This window comes from Ricinus communis, chromosome 7, assembly GCF_019578655.1.
Source record: "Ricinus communis isolate WT05 ecotype wild-type chromosome 7, ASM1957865v1, whole genome shotgun sequence".
Taxonomy (NCBI): domain Eukaryota; kingdom Viridiplantae; phylum Streptophyta; class Magnoliopsida; order Malpighiales; family Euphorbiaceae; genus Ricinus; species Ricinus communis.
Window position 1 is genome coordinate 22,357,741 of NC_063262.1, and position 10,442 is coordinate 22,368,182.

The window sequence follows — 10,442 nt, forward strand, 5'->3', positions numbered from 1 at the left end:
AAAAAAATAAATAAATCGAGATAATACTATAGAGTTAATACACAAATCAATAATGCAATAATTCATTAAAGAAGCTAAAAATATTACTAATTAAAGCCAAATAATAATATATCACCATAGCTTTATCATGACAATAATAATAATAATAATAATAGAATTATATTAGCATGGTTGTTGCTTAATTTATCTGATTCTAATTGAAATACAATTTTATAATTATATAGAATTATCGACTTTATATAAATACTGTAAGGATAACTGTAGATTGATAATGCAATAAAAATGAGTACAATATTATATTTTATGTTTGTATTTTATATACTAAAAGTATTATTATAAATTAAAGGAAACAAAAGAAACAAAAGGTAGTAGTGCTATGTAAAGAATACTAATATAAAGTATTAAATTATTATGTTAATATTACATAAATAATAATATTATATAAATTATTCATCTCTTCTTAAAAAAGTATGTATATTATAAGATTTTTTATATTAATATACTTTTATCAATATATAGCATAAGTCAGACATAGCATATACAATTTTCAACTTAATAATTTCAAAATAATTGATAGGATTTAAGCATAAAAGTATTATAAAATTTAAATAATAATTTGAAAATTTTTTTTCTATATTTTAAAAATTCTTCAAAAGTAAATTATCAAATTTTTATTTAATTATATTTATCTCAAATAATAATAATAATTTAAATGTGTTTTAGATATCTAAACCTCAATAGAATTAAAATTAAAATATTTGATTTTATAATTTCTTAAAGTAAAAAAAAAAAGTTCATAGTAGAATGTGCTTGCTACAATTTATCTTATTAAATTATTAATGTCAGCTCTTTTTATTATATATATATATATATATATATATATATATATATATATATATATATATAAAATATGATATATATAAATTTAATTTCTTAATAATATATTAAGTTTATTTATTGCTAGCTACAAAAATAATTTTATAAATTTTATAAATATTAGGCTGAATTGCCAAAAAAATTCTAAATTTTGCACTTGTTATCAATCTAGTAGCTAGTTTTTAAACTTACAATTTTAGCATTAAACTTTTACATTGATTTCAATTTTAGTCTCCGATCAAATTATCAATTTAATAATATTGCGTGAATTCCAGCGATAATATAAAAATTTGAGTCAACATTAGAGCTATTGACTTTTTCTATTATTAAAATATAATCATTTAAGCATATTAATTATTTCTTTTCTTTTACTTTAGGGTTTTATTAATTTTATGTGCTTAAATGATAATATTTTAGTAGTGAGAGTGTTGACTTAATCCTATTTATTTATATTGTCGCTGAAGTTCACGCCACATTAATAAATTTGGCTGATGATTTGACCAGAGGCTAAAATCATCATTGATGTTAAAATTTGTTGTAAAGTATAAAATTTTTTTAGCGATTAAGCCAATATGTTCATTTGTAAATGAATTTATTAATGATAAAAGGATTTTGTAATTATAGTAACAATAGAAATATGTATGATGCTAAATTTAAAAGTTTAAATATTATTATATTTTTTAAATAATAAAAAAATTAAATAATTAATATTTACATGCAAATTTAAAAAACAAACAAAGAAAATATTGCATTCTTCATTTAGTCATGGAAGTATCAAAGACAACAATATTCTTTTATATCATAATATACCCACTTAGGTTGAACTCCGACTTGGGTTAAAAAATATAATATTATTTAACCACAATAAATTTAAAAAAAATCATTATAATCCCAACTTACTTTGTATATGGATCTCAGTTGGAAATGATCAAACTACTACCTTTTCTTTAATATATATATATATATATATATATATATATATATATATATATATATATATATATATATATATCGGGATGTCGGGGTTTTCGCGTACTGCACCTAAAAACTAAAAAACAGAAAAATGCTATTATCTTATTCCTAGGAGGCAAAGGTGTTCCAAGGGGTTTCTCTCCATAGACAGAAATAGGTTTTTTTCTCGAAGGAGAAGCAAGAGGCGATCGGCAGTGAGGGTGGACGAAGTGAAGAAGAGCAGCCTAGCATCAAGGTCTGTCAAGCCATCACTCTAAATTAAATTAAAAAAAAAAATTCAGTTTGAAACTACCGATTTTCCAGGTGTTCAATTTACTAGCATAAAGAAAAAGCCTTATAAACGAGCAAGAGGATGCCTTAACTGAAATATGTGTCATCCCGAAGCTTAGTACGGGCGAAAATATATATATATATATATATATATTATTCAGGTATGTACTTCAAAAAAAACTTGTCTAAAACTACCTATAAGTGGTAGGGGGCGAGTTATTGATGTGAGATGGGTCCAGAAAAAGGAGAGTTTCAGTTATAATCCGGAAACGATTCGTATATATATTTTACAGAAACGTGAAATCAAAGTGGGTGATAAAGTCACTGAAAAATATGGAAATAAAGGCATCATTTCCAAAAGATTTCCTAGACAAGATATGCTTTATTTGCAAGATGGAAGGCCTGCTGATATGGTCTTCAACCCATTAGGAGTACCTTCACGAATGAACAATAATAGAAAAATTGATTCATATTCATAGAGATAGAGGACATAATTCACATGGATACAGTAGATCTGCTTGGGCTGCTTTAATGGTAGTCTTTACATTTTCCTTTTCGCTCGTAGTATGGGGAAGAATTGGACTTTAGGGGTATTACTAATTGAGTTGAGAAATCAAACTCTATCACTTGTTTTATACATCGTTTTGCAAAGATTACAGATTTTTGAATTTAAAGAATAAAGATTTTTGAATTTTTGAATTAATAATTAAATTGAATTATTTAATTCAATTTCTAATTTCTTCCAAATTTAGAAATTGAATTAAATATATCTTCATATCTTCATTTCCAAAGTTTATTGGATTCGAGCGAAGTAATGTAATCTATGAATAATATATGAATAATAGCCTTTTAATCATAATCAAACAAATACTTCAATGATTCTCGTGTTCATATTTCAAAAGGAAAGGGAATACAAATGATAGGAAATTTATTCCAACCCAATTTTTCTTAAATTCTCTATTTCGTTAAACTGGTTCTTACCAGAATTATATATGAACAATGAGAAAGAACATAACCCACCCCCTCCCCCTACCCACCCCCTTTTTGTCTTTTCTCTGTTCAAAGAGAAACGAAAGCAGTTCTTTTATTAGTTATTAAAAGTGATTAAATTAATTGAATTTTTTATGAGAAATAAGATAGACATAGTGGTTCTCCAATGAGATACTGCGCATACTAAGGTATTTTCTTACTTAGTGCTTAGTTTAGTATTTGTTTTGTTATTTTAGAGAAATTGGATTTGTACTATACCTTATTGATTTGACTCATTTCATATTATGATTCAAAGGTTCAAAATCGGCAGGGTTTACTAATCCTTTTCGTTGAAATCTGAAAGAGTTTTTTTATAGAATTCTTTTTGATTGATTTTATTGTTTCGGTACATGGTAGGATTCATATTTTAAATAATTAGAAATCTAAGAATTAGAATCCTAAAAGTAAGAGTAAGAGTTGTCTTTCAACATTAATTGGAATCAACACAAATCAAATAGATGAAGAAATAGAATTGGGACGTTGTGGACATTCCATATAGATAATTGATATGAGATGATATTATAAATATAGATTAATTTATATCTAGATTAAGCCTATATCTTTATATAGTATAACTGTATTCACTAGAATAATAAAAAAAAAAGGGATAGTAATATCCCGTATTGAAGGAATAATAATAATAATAGTAATAATAATAATAATAATAATAGTAATAATAATAATAATAATAATTAATAAATAATATTAATAATAATAATAAATCTTTCACAATAAAGTGATAGATGGAACTGCCATTAAACGACTTATTAGCAGATTAATAGATCATTTTGGAATGGCATATACATCACACATCCTGGATCAGGTAAAGACTTTGGGTTTCCAGCAAGCCACTGCTAAATCCATTTCATTAGGAATTGATGATATTGTTATATATATATATATATATATATATATTAAATATATGTTTTCATATCCCGTATTGAAGTAATAATAATAATAATAATAATAATAATAATAATAATAATAATAACAATAACAATAACAATAGTAATAACAATAATAACAGTAATAATAATAATAACAAGAATAATAATAATAATAATAATAATAATAAGAAGAAGAAGAAGAAGAAGAAGAATGGTGATGGTGATAAAAATAAAAATAGAAGTTTGAAAATTTAATATATGTGATTAGAGTAAAAAAAATTTATTTTAAATGGATGATTTATAAGAGACTATTATTGAGAATCTTATTATCAAAAGAATTTTTAAGTGCAACAAAAAAAATCTATTGAGCTATATTTAATTAGTTTGATGAGAAATAATTAATTAGGTGACTTTTATAAATGTGACACTCAAATTTTTTCTAATACGGATATAAAAATTTAATATTATAATTGGAGACTATAAAAATATTTTTTCTGAAGAATTTATTTGGGGAATGGCAAGTTTTAATTAGCTAATAGTATTGGATTTAATTGAGAAATAGTTAACAAATTGATTATTTAAGTTAATTAAGTGTTAAGATTAATTTGATAATTAATTATGTGATAGGGGCTAAAAGTATAGCTGAATTAATATGGGATTTAAATAAAAAATTTCACGGCTGGTATTTTTATAATTAAATATGTCGGTACAAACATTTTAGTAATATTACTATTAAAAGCAAAGCTAAATAAATAATTTCATATTTTTAGTATTTCTAATTTAGCTCAAATATACAATTAGGGGTAAAATTAAAAAGGATTAACAACTTAAGAAGGGCCTAACAAAAATAAACCAGGGCCAAAGATGATAAATAAATAATTAGGAGGACAAAGTGTACATATAGGACGAAAAAGAAAGAAAAGAAAGAAAGAAAGAAAAATAAGGACAGATAAGAAGAAGCTCGACAGCAGCAGCAACGACAACAGTTGCGAGCGGCGAGGGGCGGGGAAAAATAGGGAAGACGACAACAGCTTATCGCTGCCATGCAGGGCGATTTCGACGTCATTTGTGGTGCTTCTGGTCTCAAAATGACCATCAGCTCGTGGGCTTTCATTTTCATTCATCATCATCCTTTAAGGCTGCCGAAATATCGAGATCCGGCAAGATAAGCTCATGAGGACAATTTGGGTTTTTCTTGATTTCTAGCAAGGTATGGCTGATCAGAGTTCATGAATGAACTCCCCTAGTCACAAGTTTTCAGATTACACTTGTTTCTTAGCAATCAATCACTATTGAAAAATCGACGGTTGAAACTGTTCGCGATGTATTGGGATGATCGAGGGCTGGATCGGAGAATCATATGCTAGAATCATCATCTATACATCATGTCGAGTTTGTAAGATGTTTTCAGATTATCAATCGGACTCCGGTGGTTGGAGGCGAGTCGACCGATTTATCAAGTATTTCGGTAAATTCCTTAATCTGTTAATTTTAGAAATTGTTAATTAAAAATTATATTGGTATTAATTGGAGACAAATGATTTAATGTATAAGTATCTTTGGAAATTAAAATATATGTTATTAAATTGAGTAAATTTAGCAATGTGATAATTTATTAAAGACTATTATTAGTTTCTTTATAAATATTAATAAGATGAAGCTAATTAATTAGAATAAGTAATTTAGTGGACCTTAAAGCGACAACTAGAAATTCTAGAAATTTAATTTGATAAGTTTCGATTGATATTTTAACTAAGTGAGTAGTTTATAATTAAATTTGATTGTGTTATTAGTAAAAAAGATTTTGATAATGATAGAAAATATTATATTTTGTTAGAATAAATAAATTAAAATTTTATATATAAATAATTAGAGAGGATAAGTAAAATTAATATTAAATATATGATAAATAATATTATTGGCCTGAAATAATTAGTTTAGTTATGCTACTTAATTTGTGAGGTAGATTAGGTATTAAATTTTAAATACTCTGGATTAATTATAGTAGTCAGTAAATAAATTTTAATGATGGAAAATAAATAGATAAGAGTAATAATAATTATTATTAAAATAGTTATTGATCGGTGCAAAGGGAATTAATTATAATGACATTTTATGTGCTAGGAAAATAATTAGATAAGGTAAAAATAATTATTAGTGAGTTGCAAATGATATACTACTTGATCATAAGGAGATTGAATTTTAAAAAATTATTTTTGGAGATCTCAGATGGAAATTATTGTGGATTATGCTGTGTGAATTTTCTGCACGTTTTGAACCTGTTTTTTTGGAAAAAAATTAGTCCATATTACAGGAGAGGTGATACCGAATTTTTAATAGAATTAATTAATTGGAATAGATAGGTAAATAATAGAATTATGCTAAAATAAGATTAGAATTTATAAAGATAGAATCAGATTTTAGAGATTCAAAAATAAAAGTTGGTTGAGGATTACTAGGAATAGGATTTAGGATTTTTATGTTTAAAGTATGATTATGTGTGAAATTCTAGAGTTGTAAGCTCGGATAGCAGTTCAGAGTAAATTAACAAAGAACTTTAGTGAAGTATAGTCAGTTGAGTCCTGCATAATAGGTGAGTAGATAAATTTATAACATCGTACTTTCAGTGATTTAATAAATTATATTTATTTTCTTATGATTTGTTAGAATATTACTACTGAAGCGTGTGTTTTAAATGCAATTTAGAAACTTAATATTTTCTATAGAAATTAGGAGAGAGTGGTGTTTTCTATTTTACTTTATATGTTATTATAATTATATGTAGCTAGATAAATGAATATACACTCATTTATATAACCTATGAGATCAAACCTTGGACATCGGGTGTTATCAGATTATACTGTCTTTAGGACAATACTTAGTATATACATCGCTTTTGAGGCGTATGCTAGGTGGTGGTGCCTTTTAGGGGCTTATTGTCTATGTGCGTATGACTAGTTATTTATATTTTAGGTTTTCATAGGTGAGACGTCAGCACCAAAAATTGCTAGAGATCAATAGGGTACATCTATAAATGTATATTGATTTCGACTGATTTATTTATTTTATTTGTTACTATTTTTCTTGGTATAATATTAGAATTTAATTTAGTATCGATATTTTTCTGAATTAGTTTGATATTATGTAGTTAATTGATTTCATATTAGAAAAGATTTTGCAGTTACATATGGAAGTAATTCTTTATTTAATTAATTTAATAAAATTTCATTTGTCTAGCCAGAATATATTTTATCAATATTTATGTTTAGAATGATAGCAATAATTTCTCCAGCATAAAAGTATTCAAGAATAGTATAGTTTTGTATGAATTTATTTAAATCTTTGTTTGTTCCTCTCTGTTATTTGTTTATCCTCTTACTGAATTTTACTCGCCCTTATTTTTTTCCACCAGTATTATGCAGGATGTTAAGAATCAGATTAGATTAGAAGTCAAGCAATTAGAGCTTGGGTTGTTAAACTTTACAGTCTGGGAAAATGAAGATAAAAGATTAAGTAGTTAGGCCAAGATCGGCTAGGGCCGTTACAGTTGGTACCAGAGCATAGGTTTACCTGGACTTTAGCAATCAAAGCATTAAGTTTAAGATCTTTGTTTGAGTGAGTAAATCTTAAGGCTGATATTCTAGAGAAATTAATAATTAAGGATAAAACTGAATGGAGCTGAAGGTAAAATTTATCAGTAGTGCAAAGTGCCTTAGATTTGCAAAAATATGGATAATAGAATGAGGATTATAGAACTAAGTATGATGATTGAACATTCAAGAAGATTCCAATCTTTGAGGGATTTAAAGTGAATTCTGATTTTACAAAGTTTTAGATGTCTTATTGAGATTAAAAATGAGAAATGAGTTTTTCTTATGATATGAGATTTGCTATCACTAAATTTTAAAGAATTCAGATGTATTTGACAGCTGAAGGCTTTAGTTCTGATTCGATGATAGTGAAAAAACTTGTTGATCACAAGTGGTTTGTGAAGATGTTTGTATAAAAAATATTTCAAGATTTAAAATTTCTTTAAATTTTTTTATTTTGGAACTTGATTACTTGTGTCTAGATCGGGTCAAGCAGTCTACATCGCATCAATGATCATATAACATAATCATTACATCACGGTTATTCATTCATTACATTTATTTTGTGTACATAGTCTAATATTCTGAACACATGAACGTGAGTTCCAAACAACAAGAAATGTTTTAAGTTTATTTAATAATTTTTCATCAACAGTATTATTTTATGAAATAACTCTAAAATTTGATTGGATCTTCTAGATGGATGTTGGGAGATGAAGTTCTAGTTATAATTTTAGTAATAATATCTCTAGTATAAAAGTATTCAAGAACACAATAGTTTTATATGAATTTATTTAAATCATTATCTGTTCTCCTTTGTTATTTGTTATTCTCTCACTGAATTTTACTCTTATTTTTTTTCCATCAGTATTATGCAGGATGTTAAGAATCATATCATATTAGAAGTCAAGCAATTAGAGCTTCGAGTTGCTAGACTCTACGGTCCAGGAAAGTAAAAATAAAAGATTAGATAGTTATGCCTAGATCAGGCAGGGCCATTACAGAGTAGTTCAGCCAATTTCAATTCTCACATCAATAAGATTATACTAAATTTTAGTCTGTGTATTAAGTTACAAAAATCCAGAGTTTCATACATAATATTGCCAAAATAAAAGAGTATTGACTGAATCATAAAATCTACTAAATTTCATAATACATTTTTTACTATTTAGCAAAGTACTACAAAAAAACTGTGTTTAGCGAGGACACAATTGGTTGCTAAATTAAGTTGTGTTGGTAAAAGAATCAATCAATAGACTAGCGACATATAACTATCATCCAATAACGATATTTGAGTTGTACGTCACTAAATTCTACAACGAGCATTCCATCATTACAGCCCATAAATGGCGTCCCTAAAGGCGTAGCCAAATTCGTATAATCTTTCAGCCTACTAACGACTAATCCATCGGTAGAGCCTATAAATACCGTCGCTAAAAGCGTAGCCTAATTCGCTTGGTATTCTAGCCTAGCAATAAACAATCCGTTGGTAAATTTTAAGAAATAGAACGACAGTGTCGTCGATAAAGTTCGTTGCTAAATATATTTTAAAATTTTTTAAAAAGTAAATAATTAGCCATTGGTAGGCCGTCGCTAAAACATAACAACAAACATCGTTGGCAAACCCATCAATAATGATTCTTGAAAGATAAAAAAAATTACTTCGTTGATATGCCTTCGCTAAAAATGTTATTTTTTTTTAATTTTTGTTGCTATTTCATCAGGGAATGCATGGATTTTCTTAAAATTTAAATTTAATATTTAATATTAATTAGTTTTCATTGATTTATTAAAAATCAAATAAGAGCAATCAGTTTGAAAAAATGTATAATAATATTAGTTTTTAAAATATATATAGTAAAATTAATCATTTACAAACAAGATTGTACTACAAAAAAAATAAAATAAATGATTAATGAAGTCTAATGGATAGGTCCACATACAATAACTGAGTGGATTCCAATTCCTATGTACCAAAGCTCGCTCGAGGAGCTAAACGGTTTTAATGCTCCCCTCTCTAGCGAAGCCAGCAAGAAAAGAATTTTTAGTTAGTGATAAATTATAAAACTTAAAAATGTCATGATTAGTTGTAAGAAGTACTAAAAATGATATTTATTGTTGGAATAAGCCTATTTTTTAAAGAAATTGAGCCCGATTTTTTTTTTTACTGTTGATAATTCCATTGAAAGTTGTTGGTCTTAATACCATGTTGCTTGCAATTTTGATTTTTCATCATCTTGCAATTTTAATATTTATATCCTATACTCATGCATTATGGATCTGAGTCCAAAATACGTGAATTTTGATCTTTAAATTTAGATACAGTTTAACTTTTGAATTTAGACATTATTATTTTGTTGGCTTCTTGAATAAGAATTTAAAATTCATCACAACCCAACCAAAACTAAATACTTAATAAAAAATTCTTAAATTTATTAGTTTATTGATTAAATTAAAAAGTCTCAATTTTGAATTAAAATATGTAGATAATTTTTTTGTCTTCCAATATCACTTAATAGTTCCCTATAAACAACTCAACAAATTAAAAATATTATATTATTGAAATCTTAATATAAAATTATTTATGAAAATTAATACAAATATACTAAAAGGTGGAAAGACTAAAAAGACTAATAAATAAGATAAAAAAATAAAATAGTTAATTTATTGTACATAAATATTTAGTTAATTTTATTTGGAATAATATATGAAACATAAACAGATGTTAGAATTGAAATTTAAGAATAAATAATATTATTAAAATTATAAAAATAATAATTTATAAATATATAGATAATAAAATAATAAAATTAGATAC

General features: G+C 25.6%; 1 long non-coding RNA gene across 1 annotated transcript; it reads left to right on the top strand.

Annotated features, from left to right (window-relative positions):
* The first annotated feature begins 4,589 nt into the window (after positions 1-4,589).
* LOC125370672 lies at positions 4,590-8,764 on the top strand. The gene is made up of 2 exons (XR_007216713.1): positions 4,590-5,502; positions 8,493-8,764. It is a non-coding gene; the product is annotated as an uncharacterized LOC125370672 (long non-coding RNA).
* Positions 8,765-10,442: the final 1,678 nt, after the last annotated feature.